Genomic DNA, 17,677 nt, shown 5'->3' on the forward strand with positions numbered 1-17,677 from the left:
TTTATCTAACGGGAATCTGATCGTATTTTGGTTAAAACCTAGACTTTCAAGGCCAATGGGTATAGCAATGAACTTACTGAAATCAAGGCGAAATTCGATGTATCTGGTTAGTCTATTTCCATGACGACGTTAACGACTGTTCCAGGAATGACAACCGGGACCGTTTGGCCGGTCGATCGGCCGGAACCATACGATATTTGATGCTCGAACATTGTTTATGTTCAGAAAATTATTGTATGTTTAACCTCTAATAACCACCTATCAATACATCTGAGAAATACTAACGGCCAGTCTCTAGCCTTTTTTTTAAGGGGTAATTTGGTGTTGGACAAGGCGACAGGTTGTGTCAGACTCTTACTGACTAAAAATCATCCCGTTCATTTGAACTGGATGGTATTGACGGGATGGTAGTCCACAGCTCCGAAGTCTCCAGCCTAGATCTGTTTGTACATTTGCTTGCTACGCAAAATTCTCTAAACATTGACAAAATTCTATCCCTAGTAAGTAAAAGATAAACATAAAACAGGTGAAGATACCTTACTATGAAATGCAGATACCTTATCCAATTCAGTTCTAGTTTCAGACAGTAGATATTGCAAGTTGTATGACGATACAATAGAGTAGCGACAACTAGTGACAGTAGAGCTTGTTATAGAGCAGCGCGAGTCTGTGAAGCGTTATCTATCTTTGTGTGTGTACGTGTACGTTTCTCTGCAAAACTTCACGATGAAGAATTAAATTACACTCGAGCTGCGCTTCAACGTGTATGCTAATTTATGGATTTTAGTTGCAGACGAGTTTTACTTAGTTATTTTGTCTGGTAGAGTTGGATGTGCTTTTTCTCTTTGCGCTGTTTCGACATTTAATACAATAAGAATTTAACTAACAAGACCATTATTTTTTTATCGTCAACATACTCCAAAATAGTCGGTTCAATGTTTTTGTATTTTATTCGACACTTTTTTGGCAACTTCCAATTAAGTTTGGCTGACACAATTTTCGGAACACTGTCTCTGAATTCTTTTTAACAACAAAATGTATAACATAAAGCTTTGGTCACGTAACTTAAACAGAAATAAGTTTGACACAGTAATTTCTCGCAATTTTCTCCATCAATTTTCTTGTGCCACCCTTTAAAAGGTAAGCATTGTTGTTTGCCGAGTAATTGAGCAGCTGAACACTAGAACGACGACCTATTCCTTGAAATGTCAGACAGCGACTGATCGATATAACGGATGATTCATATGGCAAACCATTTGACGGTAGGCACTATATTTCATAGCTATATATTCATTTTCCCTGTTCTCCCGATAAAAATGTTTCCCAACGTGATTTATATCTAAATCTTTATGCATGAGATTTTTTAGAATACTCCCATTTTACGCTTTAATGAAAGCAACGTACCTTCTCGCAGATAAATTGCTGTTTGGACGTCAAATGCCTTGTATATTTTTCATAATAAATTGTACGTATTTTTATTTTGAAGGTAAATAGATAATATTTTACAGTAAATACGTATTCAATCATAGATTTCGTATAAGCAATACTTTATACATGCATGGGTAAACAAAGACTTTTTTATTTTCTAAGCAATTTACCACTTTGTTTTTTGTTTTTAATTTACTTGTTTCGAATACATTGTGACTGACAAGTCAATCAGCGCAAAATTGCTTACTTGCATTTAAAAATGAACACTATGGAAGAGATTTTAAAGTTTAAACGATCTTTTTCAATTTTACGCTGCGCCGTCAGCCATTTCATTAAATCTGAGCATTGCGGAATCGCATCATCATTTTCTTTGTCTATTTATTTGATGTAAGTATTATTGTAGGACAAAAGTTTTGATGGCATCATTAAGGCATGAAAGACAACGCAAATTACTAGATGGTCATCAGTGACCGTCAGTGGCTATACATATATGACCATCAGTGACGCCGAAGGACACCCGCAACACCATAGGAGTTACAGGTGCCTTTTAAACAGGAAGACGTTCTTTTTTTGAACCTTTAAAGGTTTACGTATGCGATAATAATATATTACTCAGTATAATTATTATATGCTATCGATTTTATTTATATCGTTCGACATTGTGGTCGGATACGTGTGGGAGTTTGATGATAGGAGTAGACTTACTCGAGCAAATAATGTTCCTGAACTATGTGTAATAATGTCGGCTGCTCGTGCCTATCGTGGGATGTCATTAGTGGAAGTGAGCGGGAGACTAATGATCGTACAGATTGACTACTGAACATGCCATCTTGAGTTTGATAATAATTATGATATACATAGGTAATAGAGGGAGGTTTGGTCATTCTCAGTAAGATATTTGTTTTGTTAATGAATGTCAATTATTTAATTCTATGAAACTAGTAAAAATTTGGGGAACAAACTATACACATCGTAACAGGTTACCAAGACTCCTGCTCAAAGCAGGAGAAGGAACAGGTGGTTTTTTTCTGTATGAGTCTGACACTCCCTCTTGACTCACTCAAGGCGGAAGTCGTTGGATGACTTTCCTCCTCAAAAAAAAAAAACTATTCACATATTTTTTTATTATAGGAAATAATATTGCAAACAAACAAGCAGACATGTTGCAACAAAATGCGAGTCACGAGTGGCAAAAGAGAATAAGAAAAAAGGAACAGTTTCCCTCTACTCTGATTAATTATTTTCGTCACTTTCGGCGGAATAAGGTAATTTCCTATGTTATGCGTCCCACGGGAATATTATTTATAAGAGGCAAATTGTCAAAGTGACGACGAGCTTTGATGCCCAGTCAGCAAATTACTCTCAACCGCCATCAGCCGTTTATTAATTAATTTTCTTGAGACACTGTTGAAACTATCTTACGAAGCTTGGGAATATTTCTGACTATTTTCTCAACTTACAAATTAGTTGTGTGTAAAGCGTACATAGGACTTATTGATCCAAGTTCCGAAATTCTTCGCTAAAGGAATGCGATGTATGTGACAGTTTAAGGGTTGAACAGTGACATAGTTTCACGTTTTCTTTAATCCCAAAATTCCTGACTTTGTAACCTAAAAAGAGACAGGTATTTTGGTTAAATACATAACAAATGCGAAAGTTTGTTTGTCTATCTGTCCTGTCGCTATTTATGGGGATGAAGTGCTTCTTTTTTTTTTTGGCGAACGTAAAAAATATAACTAAAGTCAGTTAAAAAAGAACCAAATTTCATACATGTCGATTAAAACAAAATATTTAGTTTTACGTCGAAAACTTAATGAATGGTTCTTAACATTTTAACCAAAAGGCTTTTCATTTTAAAGAGTTAGCTGTTACGTTCTGAAAATAGCCGAGTAAAAAGGTCAAGAATTTTAAATGAAGGCGAAAAACGTATCACGGTTTCTATTGTCTTATGGAGACACAATGGAAAAGTACAATTGCATTTCCATATCTGAGACCAATCTTACCTTAATTAAGTCGAAGGTAAAGAAATGAGGTATCTATAAGTAAATAACTTGTACTTAAAAATGAGGCTTATTACAATACAACACTAAGTCTTTTTTAGACTGACACTTACTACCGTTTGGATAACAGAGATAATAATTAACAGACAAAGTCTTAAAATAATTAATAGCATCATTTTTCTTCATAATTGGTAGACGTAATTTAAACGGTAGGTATAATGTTTCATAAAATTTTATTAAGGACCGTTTTTTGAAGCCGAAACATTAATATACAATGTCGCTGAAGAACCAAATTAGATATTTAACAGAAAAAAGTATTTATCACGATCACCGAACGTATATACAAAGTCTGGCCGTATCGATTATTAATACTTTTTACTACATACATATAATATTTGATAAACAAAACTTCATAAATTTATAACAACTCACACGTAAAATATTACGTCGGTTCACTTTAGCTAGTGGTTACTAAGACTACATAAATAATTGAGAAAATATAACTACACCTAAAAGATATATTGTTTTCCTTTCTTTGTGAAAAAGGGACTCACGCAGGTACATATGACGTACCTAAACAAGTCATAACGTATTGACTCCTTTTCATTTTCTTGACACAATGAATAAATAGCAAAGTCAATTCAATTGTAAGACCCGCTTCTTTCTTTAATAACAATTCTAAGTGTATGAGAATACTAAAGGATAGCTTATCCTACAAGTGTAAACTCTTCAAAGGACCTCAACTAGTTCCAAATCACACCAGTAGCTCATACGATCGTTTACTTTACGTTGAACGAAAACTAATCGACACGTCTGATTTGGCGCGAATGAACCAACGAACTCGTTAAACGTAACATGATTAATTCATATTAGCTCCGTATATCTTTATTTTAGCTAAAGAATGGATTGACTAAAATATATACAATCAATCCATTCATTATAACTTTTCATGTATTCCACATCGACTCGACTTGTAATTCACTAACATCAATGAACGTTTATCTCACAATGTCAAATACGCGGAAAATTAAAGAGTGGAAGTATTTATTTAATTCATTACTGGTTGAAAAATAAACAAAACATTCATCAATCATTGAATTATTTCCACGTGGAACGTGTGGGCGGGATAAATATAACCTCCTTCGTTCATTCCTCGTTGTTATTCTGACATATTATATTTAAAACATAATTATGTAACAGAATGTAAAATATTATGTAAAAATATTGTTCATTTGTTTCCAAAAATAATGGAACTGCAGCTGCGAAAAACAACAGAGATATTTTAATTCGTGGTATCGGAACAATATTGGTCAGAGCAAAAATATTTCAATTGGTGCGTAAATATTTATTTGTATCACAAATATTGTGATATTTACAGTAAATATACATATGAGACACTGAATATCAAAACGAAACCGCCTGATCGTATCTCAATTTTTCAATGGATGAAACAAGTATAGAATTTATCTTCTGTTTTATTTACTTTTTATCGTTATACATGAAGTGAACTCCATAAGTTATCATTTCAATGCATTCCATTCTACAGTTCACAGGTAAACAAAAGAAATAAAAGGCATGTCTACATCCCATGGTAAAACCTATAAAATATTTGATAAGGAAACCGGTAATATTTGCAATTATTTTAATATACTACATATGTATTTAGGTAATAATTAAGAAAATGGGTTTTTGTAATAAATACATAATTATATCTATACTGTTATGAAAAATATGAGAAAAACATGGCTACCGACACCATAAAATGTTACGTTACTTATACGTGAAATAAAATCGAAATTCAAATATTTTCTAGCTGGCCACACCAAAAATTTCTAACAGAGCAAATTGGGGATTTGCTTGTGAAAGGCAGAATGTGCCAGTGTCTCCATGTGAGATTCTGACATTCCGCCGAATCTCGTTAAAGCTCGGAGCCGGCTTTCGACCTAGTTGTGTAGAAGGCTATAAGAAACTAACCTAGTATTATATCCGGAGCTGCGGACAACCTAGCGGGTTTACCGGGGCTCCGGCTCGACAAGCAGAAGTAGGAACGGGGTGGTTTTTAGTCAGTGAGATTCTGACATTCCGCTCGCTTTGCCCTGGCGTTAAAGTCTTGGATGATTTTCGACCTAGTTGTAAAAAAAAAAAAAAAAAACTAACCTAGTATTATATGGAGATGACACTACCTTATATTATTAAGTAGAAGTATCCATAAAGGAAGACGAAAGTGAATCTTTAATAGAAATACCTACATACATATTCTACTATATAGTTTTAAGCTAGCTACCTAGTGATTTAAGTGTTTATTTCCCAGTGAAGTAAGCATATTATTGACAATTTCAAAAAGGAAAATTTTATTATTGTGTCGATGGTTAAGTGCTTCATCAGATCCTGGGTTCACGGCAATTTTTTTTAAATTCGATGATCGATGTGTAAAATGTTGATACTCGATCAGATTCTGTAGTTTCACAGGATCCTTCCTTATGACTAATTCCATAAGTAACTAGCGAAAAATATATACAAATCCGCAATTAAAACATGAAAGGAATACAAACATTAGATTTGTAAAATTTAAGCAGATATTTTCGACAACGAATTGAACGTTCATACTCAGAATTTTCCTCAATACAAAAGCTAATCGTACTCTGATTTTGATCACTTATTTTATTATTATTGTATACATTTATATTTATTATAACAACATCTATAAAATGGAACGCGTTTCCATTAATAATATATTTTATGCGTCTTTATTGCTATGTGGGTGTGGTTCCCAATAATCTCTGATCTATCATTGAGGAACTGACGACGCTTATAAATAATAATATATTTTTATATAATATACTGGGGGAAATGGGCTGTTGTTTTTATATGGTTTATTTATGATTGTCTTATTCATTGGCTAATGGATGTAGTGGTTGCAAATGTGATTTTATTGAACTTTTGAGTCCGAATGAATACTGAGTGTCAGTTTATTAATTAATATTCCGGATCTGCGGACAATGTAACAGGTTTCCGAAGCTCCGACTCAAAGCAGGAGAAGGAACGGAGTGGTTTTTAGTCAGTAAGACACTCCTCGCCTCACCCACGGCGGCAGAAGCCATTGGATGATTTTCTCCCATCAAAAAAAAAGTGTGAGTTAATATGATTTGTATTACTGTTTATTTATTAAATTAAAGTGTATCCTCTTTGAGTATAATTTACGTTTTTCTTAAACAAACCGTAACCTATTTCCAGGGGAAATACAAAGAAAGTATCTTTAATCTTGGTTTTCCATTCTAGGCCTCTAATCAAAGGCTCCGCAGCCCTTAAACCGCTGTAGAAAGTCACTAATAAACATAAAGAGGATAACGGCAGATTTGTATGAAAAGTTTTTATTATTTATTTAATGCTGGGTCCCTAAACCATAAATTGCGAATTCAAAATTTGGAACCCTCATAAAAAGGTATATGATATAATCCGTTAAGTGTTTTGGAAAATTATATGGATACTAATTCAATTACTATATATGTACTTTAATATATTTTTACTAGCGACTTGCCGCGGCTTTGCATGGGTGCAACAGTAACCTATTATACATATAAAACTTCCTCTTGAATCACTCTATCTATTAAAAAAACCGCATCTAACTCTGTTGTGTAGTTTTAAAGATTTAAGCATTCAAAGGGACATAGGGACAGAGAAAGCGACTTTGTTTAATACTATGTAGCAATGTAATTTATATAGAACAGAACAATATGATTTATGAACGCAATACCGAGAGATCTCTATATTAGTGAGATGAGATATACAATACATAGCAAACAATACTGGCACTCCATTTAACATGACTAATGATGGAATCCTAATAGCATTTCACGAGATGAGCCTGAACGGATTGACATATGAACTGATTATAGCGATCACGTAATTTAGTGATGTCCAAATCAGTTTAGATGTCAACGACCTCTCGTTTAAACCGATTAAGTGAAGATTTACTTGAGAGCCAACAATGGACTCTGGGCCACTAAAGGACAAAGGATCGTGTGTGTCGAGTGGCCGAGATCTTAACAAGTCCGGTACAATGCAAGCACGCCTGCATAAACTAACAGGCTCCCTGTCTATTAAGGTAAGGCGTTCCCTTTAAGCTCTTTGCCAAGACTTAAGAGATATAATACCTCTCTTATGAGAGAAAGTTTCGTTATTAAATAAGCTTATTGTTTGGACAGAATATTAGATGTTTTAAAGCCTAATTGTGAAATAAGACCGTCCCTAGGGTAAGTCGAGCATGATTTATTGGCCAACAGATGTTCAACTCGAGTACTATAATTTTATAATTATGATGTATTTGGACGCGTTTATTTGGTAACTTATAGGCATCGTTGACGAGTTATAATTAATTACAAAAACAGAAAGTTTGAGTAGAAAATAGCTTGGCATTGAGTAGATGGGGTGATTGTGTAAACTGCAGCAATCAGGGGGAGGCCCAGCCCGGAGGGGGAAAGCAAACGGAGATAAACATAAACACGAGCTATTTGCTGTAAGTGAATGTAACGATTTATATAATTGTAGACTTCATTATCGTATTTCTACGAAGAACAAAGGTTGTTTACAAAACAAAGCTAAACAAAGTCTCAATGTTAGAGAAAAATATAATTTCATATCTACGACGTTATTTATATATATAAAAATCAATTGCTATTCCTTTGTCTCGCTAAAACTCGAGAACGGCTGGACCGATTTGGCAAATTTTGGTCTTGAATTATTTGTAGAAGTCCAGGGAAGGTTTAAAAGGTGAGAAAATATCAAATAATTGACGGAAAAACCCTAAAAACTGCCCTTTCCTTTATCCCATACAAACGTTTTCTAACTAATACGTAGAGTCAATTTGAGCTTTATTGCTATTGGATAAAGTTCATTGTTGGATAAATGCTATTGGATACTAAAAAACAAATGCTATAGATTCCCTACTAATATTATAAATGCGAAAGTAACTCTGTCTGTTTGTAATAGGGATGATGACAGGGTATGAAAATTAAAAATCTAATTAGTCCGTCAGTTAGGTAATAAAAAAATATTAGACACGTATTTTTTTATTTTGTCATATAAGATAACAATACTTAGATAAAACGAATCAAAGTTTAGGAGTGGGAGCTAACTACGTCACTATAGAGTATAAAACGTACTCTAAAGTGACGTCACGCGATATTTAAAATGGATATATCTTCGAAAGTATTTGTTTCCGTAAGAAAATAAAAAATACGTGTCTAATATTTTTAAATAATCTACAAGACGGACATTAAAATAAAAATTAGTCATCTACCCTATTACGCTTTCACGCATAAACCAGTGAACCGATTTTGATGAAATTTGGTACTGAGATAGAATAGACCTTACTTGATACTTTTTATTGCAAAAAAATAGCGGAGAATGGGTAAAAAGAGGGGATGACTGCTCATATGTAAATTCGTCATTTTAAAAGCTGTAACAGTGAAACTTTGTATTTAGACACTTAAAGATAAACGAAAGAACATGGTGTACTTTTTATTGCAAAAAATACGGGAGAGTGGGTAAAAATAGGGGATGAATGGTCATATGGAAATTCGTCATTTTTAAAGCTGTAACAGTGAAATTTTGTATTTAGACACGTAATGAGGAGCGAAAGAACAGGCTACTTTTTAATAAAAAGGGTAGAAGGCGTAGTATGTTTGATAGAGGAGATTAATGTTTGCTTGAAAATTCGTCATTTTCGTTAATACTTATTTAAATACACATATACTTATTTAAATCGCCAATATCCCTACTACCATACTAATGTTATAAATGCGAAAGTAATCCTGTTTGTGTTGAGGTTACGCTTGCACGAATGTTCTTTTTTTTGGAATATAACAACGATACAATGTATTTTTTTATTGATAGGCAATATATAGGAAATTAAAGGATAATAATATAGATAACCTTGGCTACTTTTCATCATGATTATAAAATGATGAATCGGCGGTCGTGGTTTCTTTGGAATACATATCTTTAAAAATGCTAACAGTAACATATTCTCAAGTAATTCACATTTTAGATGACATACGGCAGCATTTTGACCACTAACACCACTACGCGGACGAAGTCGCGGGCAAAAGCTAGATTCGATAAATTTTCATTTGTACATGTCAAATATTTGTTGTTTCTAAATTCAAATTCTGTAAATAATGATTGACATTTATGCATAAACTATGAAAAGGGTGAATAAACAATTGTCTGTATTTTTTTTAATCTATTGAAAATGTTGAAAAGTGCATTAAGCATTAATAGAAATTCCTCAAATATTAATTATGCGGGCGTTCAGAAATAATGACAAATTATCAACAGTTACGCGTGTGTTCAGAAATTTATTTTGTGTAAATTAAAGTTTCTATTCACGTTTTCGAACAAACGATGCTCTTTCAATATAGTCTATTGGTGTGAATGACATTGACATTCGTATTGCGCGTTTTTTAAAATATGCAAAATTAAATGTATATTTTTCAATATTTCTGAGAGATTATCTTAATATTTCTTCGAGTTTTAAAGACTAAGAAGATTTTTATTTGCTAATAAGTGTTTTTTAATCAAGGTAAGTTTACATCTTCATTATTGATTTTTAGTAACTTTTGGTGACTACACAATACTACAATTTGGTATACACGGTTATGCAGAAAATGTATGAGAGCTTTTTATTTTCAGTTGGAATTTCGTTTTTAACAATGCTACCAACCAGACGTACAAGCTTAGGCCGCAGAACTCGAAATACGGCAAGTCAAAGAAATATAAGAGCAAATCAAACTGATGAGCATCGCGAAGCGCGAAATGAACTTAAACTGAATCGATATCAAGATAGAAATGTTGTGTTTAATCCCCACAAAGCTGCATTCAGTTATAATGTGGCAATTGATTACAGTTCAGAGCAAATTGTTGCTATTGGACTAATGAACATTGTGTGTCCACGTTGGGATTGGAATTAAAAAATTAAGCCTCTGGATTGTGTTGCGCCAGCGGCCAAGTCAAATTGACGCCATTGGTACCGCCACCAGAGCCACTACATTCATTGGTTCATTTTTGACTCATATCCAGCAGTACAATAATTGCTTTCAAATGACATCATTTGGGGCAACAAAAGTTATACGAGACAATTTTTTGCCTACTTTTAGCAAGTAAGTATAATGGCAAACGTTTTTTTTTAGTTTTAAAACCATGTAGCTGGTGCAAAATATGTCGAGTCAGTGATGTGTTTATTTTGTAAACAATAAATCAAATTAATAATAATAGTCTATAATCCGAAGACTTAATCAGCAACATTTATAACATGTTGTATTTTATAGTGGCATGAGCAAGATGTTCTTGGTAAAGCCTACTACCTAAAGCTGCCGTGGAAGGCTGTTTAATGTCGAGGTTAAAAGTAGTTTTAATTTGAAATGATGTAAAGTATTGTGGCAGTATTTTGCGAGCCACATGGTGGTACAATTTGCTATACAATTGCCTGTATACATATTTATATTCTTGCAGATTCAGGGATTCAAATATATCATCAAACAGGTTCCTTATTGCCAGTGCCTGTTGAAGACTATACATTTTTGCAAATATATTTTATGGACAATTCAGCAAGAGAAGTCGATCAGCGTTGCGCACACAACAACTCAGTAAAGAGATCCATTGTGATGAACAACTTCAAACATTTTTCCTTCAACACAATGAATTAGTTGCATTAGACCGATGCATTAGACATTCACAAATGCATTAGACCGCATGCCATCAGATAATCACAAAATTGTCATCAGAGCCGATAAGGCGCCTGCAGGACAGTGAAATGATTGAATCCTATGAAATAAATACTATTATGAAAATATATTTTGTTTTTTTTTTAATTAGTAAAGTCCTTTTCAGGTATAGTGAGATCAGGAAATTATGGATTCATTTTTATATGGAGGATATTTATAGATTCCAATTCAAATTGAATAGGGACTCATACATAACTCAGCTATACAAAATAAAGTAGAGCATCATTGCTACGCGAAAGCGGTACGAAGTTCGCTGGGTCAGCTAGTTTCAAATAAAATGATAATAACAACTGGCATATTGTGTTCATACATATACATTTTTATTCTACAATGAAACAAAAATGGCGGTATGATTTTTATAAGCACAACAAGAGATTCACATGATCACATATCAAGTAATATTAGTTCGAAAACACGAAAGCAATGATACGATTAAATGCGGAAAAGTTTCCTTCAATAGAAATCCTTGTATTAGATTTAGGTCAGCGAACACAAGGTATGTAGTGATCCGACTTTCATCCCTACCAATACCCGACATAGGAGAACGTAACTCCATAGTTACACGAACGACAAGTGCTCTTGTTTGCCAAAAGAAAATTCGCAATAATCTTCCAATCGTTCATGTGGAAATACGATAACAATTTGGACGAAGACAATGGGCACATCAGCACGTGTAAAACCGGTTTGAACAAGTCTCCCGGGAGACAGATGAACGATGGAAAAAGGTTTGCGTCAAAGGAACATTTGGCTGATGTTACCGAACAAATAGATTGCAAAGAAAATATTTTGCTTTCTGTTTTGGATTGATTTCAACCTCAACAAATAGAATTATATCGCCAAATATGATAAAAAAATATTTACCAAGATCACCTTTCTTCTGTATCTTTTTTTATATAGGTATCTTTATTCACTATTTAAAGTACGAATAGATGAAGCTCCCTCTATTTAAAACAACGTTGTTCTAGACGTATTTCAAAGAAAGCTTGAACGTTCCTATACAGCCTTTCCTCGCTCAGGAAGCTAAAATCTTCTAAAAGGTATTTTGAAAAATACCGCTGCATTGTGTTTGAATGCAAAATATTTTCCATTATTGTACTCGTACACGTTATTTTTATGACGTTCCCGACATGTAATGTAATAAGGAGTGTTTCGCCAGAATAATAGCGAGACGGGATATCTAGAGAGGGTATTATGATAACTCAGACCTTTATTATTAGAAGTCATAACAGCATGTATTTACCTGTACCAACTTAATGGGAATTTCACACAACACGACCAAATTATGGTCCGTTACTTTTTACTGCGCCGGCCGTCCCTAAAGTGTTAATAACCAGTACATAAACTTCACTGGCTATATAAATCGGACAGGCTGTAGGGGGTTGGCGAAGATAGAACGTGTTTATCTTGGCTCCAGGAAACTTGGCGCCTTCATCACACAAATTTGTTTACGAGATAACAATGGCCTACTTTTTATACCTGTCATAGTTACTTATATTTAGTTAAGGCGACGCGGCGTTATTTGCAAACCAAATAGCATTTTCATTTTGGTCACTTCGGCTTTACTTGAGCTCCATTTGCATTTCTCTTGCCTGAATAATAAGGAGATGAAATATTGTATTCAGCGGGAGTCTAGGCTCCATAGTTATCGTGATTAAGTTTTGGCACAATTCCATATCGTCTTCGCTACAGTAACAAAGATGCAGTATACCAGTTTTATAAGAATTTCGAAATGGCAGAACATTTAAGAAAATTGTAATATCAATTTTTCCGAAATTATGTACATACATAATTTATTACTGACCCAAATCATTACAGTAAGGTCTTTAATACTTGTCACGTACGTTTAATTGCTCAACTTAACATTTTGTTTGATCCTAACGAGCATGTTACGAATAAATGAAAGCAATATAATATAACAAAAACTTTTAAGGCGCGGTGAATAGACAACTTTTATGTATTTGAGGGGTGAAGCAGGTGAAGTGGGTCTCGTGTACTGAGGGGTGCACCGTGCGAATGTCATTGATACGCGTATTCCATTTTATTTAGGAGCGTAATTTCGCTACTTTAGTTTCATGGACGAGTGGCCCAGTGCGTTGCTGTCTAGATTCGCGTTCCGTGATCCTTAAGATCGAATCTCATTACTCGTATTAGTTTTTGTTTTCTTATTTTTTTAAAATTATGTTGTATACATTTTTATTTTATTTTTATTTATTTTTTTATTAGTTTTTTATGACTAAAACCGAAATCAAACAATAATTTACACAAACTTACTACTACTATAGTTTTTGCGCTAGTGACAGTTGCCTGTATGTCGTTGACGTCTCTCAGTACCACATGATTAGGGATGGACATTAGAAAGATCTTTTTTTATCGCTATCGATACTCGCAGCATACATTGAATTCTCTTTAATTTTGTTATTAAAGTGTGTTGTTTAGTTGTGCAGTTTATCTGCATGTATATAATGTCAATATACAGATACAGATTCAGATGATCCTGACTCAGATAATAATATGAGTTTGGACGAATAAAAAGTAAATAATTTTTCTTAGCAACTTTTTAACCCATCTTATAATGTTCCGTTGTTTCATCAACATAATTAAGGGTTTTTTAAAAATAAAAATTGAACTACGCACAATATTTGTTTTCTATTCCAAAAATCATCGACTTCCTATCCATATCCATCATAGCAGTACATCTCATCACTAAACACGTCTATGGTGTTACGTATCGCGTCTGTATCGCTACAAACGCGCGTCGACGGCGCTTTTAAAAAACGTGGTGTGCATAGGCTCTTAGACGCAGTAGGCACTAATCTTTTAAAAACTAAAATAGAGACAGGAGGATATATAAATAAAACACCAATATTAGTATAAAATATGTATTATTCATCTTCAATAATTAGGAGAATGTCATCAAAGAATTGTGTAGGGGGCGGGGTACGTATATTTTCTTGGTATCTTTCCCAATTGAGATAATGGTAACCATATTATACAGGCTGAGATGCACGCCACTGACGAATAACTGATAAAATCGCCACTTCTTCCAAGACTCTTCTGCCAATAGAGTTACTGCGACCAGTCGCAATCGTACAATTAGTTACACAGCGATCCATGTCGTCAATATCCGATTGATAGGCTTAAACAGTTGTCCAAAATAGAGAGTCAGGTAATTTAGAGATGCAAGATCCGTCAAAAGTCCTTTATAAAGCCGAGGTCGTGGGGTTTAACAATAAAACATGGAAAATACGTGCGCACTCAGAACGAAACACAACGAACGAGTGTCATCTGTCAATCGGTGACTGACTGATGTCAGACAGAAGTGTTTTAAGAAGTTTAAATCACAGAGTACGTTATACATACATTATTTTACATACATTATTACACAACTTAATTTAAGTTTTCTCGCTTCCTAGATAGAAACAAGGTACCATATTTTGTGATTTCCTTTAGAAAAATATGACGGTTTTTTTAATATACATTTCAACTAGTTAACTGCTGGGCCCAAAAGTCCCCTTCTCCTTTCAAGAATGGTACGGAACGTTACTGAATGTGTCATCTGCACCATGCTACGCGGTAATAGTATATGAAAAAATAATTGTATTTACACGACCTATAATTCAAATCGATTTCGTACAAAAAAATATACTGACAACCCAACTTAGAAAAAGCTAATTACAAAATAAAATATTACAAACAGCAAAAAGATATGTTAGTGAATGATTATTTTCTGAGCGGCGATTGACACAAACTGACATAGGTCCACCAAGCAGCGCGCCTCAGCGGTCACTGCCGGTCCGCGTAGGAATGAAAGAGAAACGAATAGATGTCATGATCGGACGACTAGGGATTGCAATCCGGTATCATTTTCAATCCGGCCGGATTTCACCGGATTGATGCTAATCCGGCCGGATCCGTCCGGATCCGGCCGGATTTTAAAGTTACTTAGGGTTTGGTATTTAGTGGGTTTTAGTTTTGATAATAATGTATAAAAAGAAAATAAAATACGTATTTATGGAAAATAAAATCACTTTTAATTATATTTTTTGGTATTAATTGTAATTTTTGGTACTATTTGTACTAAATTGGTACTATTTGGAGAAAATTATGAAACTATTTTTAATAATAAACTAATCAGTCTGACTCTCACTTATTGCTGTACCTATATATACTATTAAACTCTTATTAATAATCTACACAGTTACCTATATAACAAAACAGTCTTTTAAATTTGTACTAATAAAATCAACAACTTCAGTTCATAATCCTAAGAAACAAAACAAGAAGCATTTATTTTTTGCAATGCAAAATTCAAATGAAAATTATTTCTGTGCCTGAAAAAACGATCTAAGAAAACAAATAGTGTTTATTGTACTGTCTCCTAGTCTGCTTCTGATGGCACTACAAATATAGCCTCTCTGCCTCAACACTAGTTGGCCTAATCGCCATCAAGTAACTGTTTTTTGCTTTACCGGATCCGCCACCGGATCCGGCGCCGACTCTCCGGATCCGGTAGGTCCAAAAACACGCCGGATCCGCCGGATTACCGGATCCGCCGGACCGGATTGCAATCCCTACGGACGACGTTTTGTTCGATTCGTTCTGAGTTATTTATCATGAATTATATTAATAATTACAAATATCTCATTTCAATCGACAAATAAATAAGGCAGATCCCTTTATTATTTTAAATTACGTCACTGTTATTAATTTTATTAAGATATGTTCATAAATAATATAGTTACAATGGCTAGAATTTCAATTTAAATGGTTAGTTTATGATTTTTTTCTATCGAGAAAATTTATAGAAATCGTGTTTTGAAGAAGGTGGTCCATTCATAAAAATGATCAAGATTAACATATATTTTTTTTGTTGCTCTAACATGTAAACATTGGGCAAAAAAATCTGTTGAATCAATCCTATTTTGACTATGCACAGCGCCTTAACATAATATTATGTAAGATGAATTGAACATGGAACGTATTTGATGTTCGACGTTAGCTAAGAGGAAAAGGGAAAAAAATACAAGCGATGAGAGGAAAAACCCTCCAAGTGTAGACGGAAACGGAACTAACGAGCAATTTCGCAGCTCAAGTAGAACCGCACAACTGTTACACGGTATATGTCTAGTCTGTAGGTACATCATATAGTCTGCTGGCAAACCTTGCACGAAGTTTAACATGACCCATATGTTCATAGCAAGCCGACATATTTGATTGTCGCGGACGCTTTGTGCTGCATGATATAGCCGGTGCATATTTGCATACGTTCGTGTGCAACGTCACCTTCCCGAGCATGCATATTGATTTCTAGCTGCTATATTTCGGCAACAAATTTTACGAAACTGTAATCTTCTGTGAGGTTAAGTTGCCAGAAATGGTTATTACACATAACAAACTTAACACAAACCTACAAAGGTAAGAATACCTATGTAAGTTTGTGTCTTCTTTTGCATTTAGGCTATTTCCTTTGCCAGCCTATGAGTCTATGAGTGAACGTGGAAATGAGATGTTCCACTTTGTACTTGTATCTACGGGTTTGATCAAACTATGAATGGATGCACCAATTGAAATTAATACGTTTTGACTCTGAATACTCTGCTAAAGTTAAGGCAGTATCAGAAATTACCAGGTATTGTGTAGTAATATTTGATATTTTTTATCAAAATCGTACTAGCACCGCTGCGACCCCTTTTTTTTTAAGGGGGAAAATCATCCAATTACTTCTCCCACCTTGGGCGAGGCGAGAGGGAGTGTCAGACTCTTACTGACTAAAAACCACCCCGTTCCTTCTCCTGCTTTTCGAGCCGGAGCCCCGGTAAACCCGCTAGGTAGTCCGCAGCTCCGGATCAGGCATCAGCCCTACTGGGCCCCATCTGTGGACCGCTGCGACCCCTAGTAGCGAATAAATTACCATAAAAAATATACATCAAAAAGTATGCAAAGCCACGGGAGCAACAGAATAAATTCGGGGCAGCAAAAAGGCCCGTAATATAAGAATAGATATAGGTAAGTAAAGAATTTATTCTTTAAACTAATTTATGCAAATAGGTGATAACGAGGTCTATTTACCTTTAATAATAAATTGATTGATTTTATAAGCGAGAAAGAGAGAGAGAGAGAGAGAGAGAGAGAGAGAGAGAGAGAGAGAGAGAGAGAGAGAGCTACATACATATAAAAATGTTGATTTGTTTTTCATTTATATTCATCAATTTGTGAAAGATCTAGAGTTGCAATTAAGCCGTTTTCTGTATCCCTCCACTACCAGTAAATTCTTAAACGTATGTAGTGTGTAAATAGACATACACTCACAGGCACATTTAACCGCCCACCTTAGAAATACGTCACCGCGTTAGTTTGCGATAAGGAATGTTTATCCCGATGGCTGTTATGTTTCAAGTGGCTACTTTGGCAATAAATTAAACACTCTGACCCTTGTTTTTTTTAGAAGTTCCTGCATTCAGATGC

At 34.4% G+C, this 17,677-nt stretch overlaps 1 protein-coding gene and 1 long non-coding RNA gene across 6 annotated transcripts in view; one reads left to right on the plus strand and one right to left on the minus strand.

Annotated features, from left to right (window-relative positions):
- LOC118271835 (cytochrome b5 reductase 4) overlaps positions 1 to 17,677 on the minus strand; it is a 92,014-nt gene that overhangs the window by 40,367 nt on the left and 33,970 nt on the right. The gene's annotated exons all lie outside the window — the stretch shown is intronic.
- Positions 8,737 to 11,280, plus strand: LOC126910691 (uncharacterized). Of its 2 annotated transcripts, XR_007705317.1 has the most exons (3): positions 8,737 to 10,011; positions 10,122 to 10,588; positions 10,941 to 11,280. It is a non-coding gene; the product is annotated as an uncharacterized LOC126910691 (long non-coding RNA). The 2 variants fall into 2 exon arrangements; XR_007705316.1 differs by having other exon boundaries at positions 8,737 to 10,588.

Source organism: Spodoptera frugiperda, chromosome 5 (genome assembly GCF_023101765.2).
Source record: "Spodoptera frugiperda isolate SF20-4 chromosome 5, AGI-APGP_CSIRO_Sfru_2.0, whole genome shotgun sequence".
NCBI lineage: Eukaryota > Metazoa > Arthropoda > Insecta > Lepidoptera > Noctuidae > Spodoptera > Spodoptera frugiperda.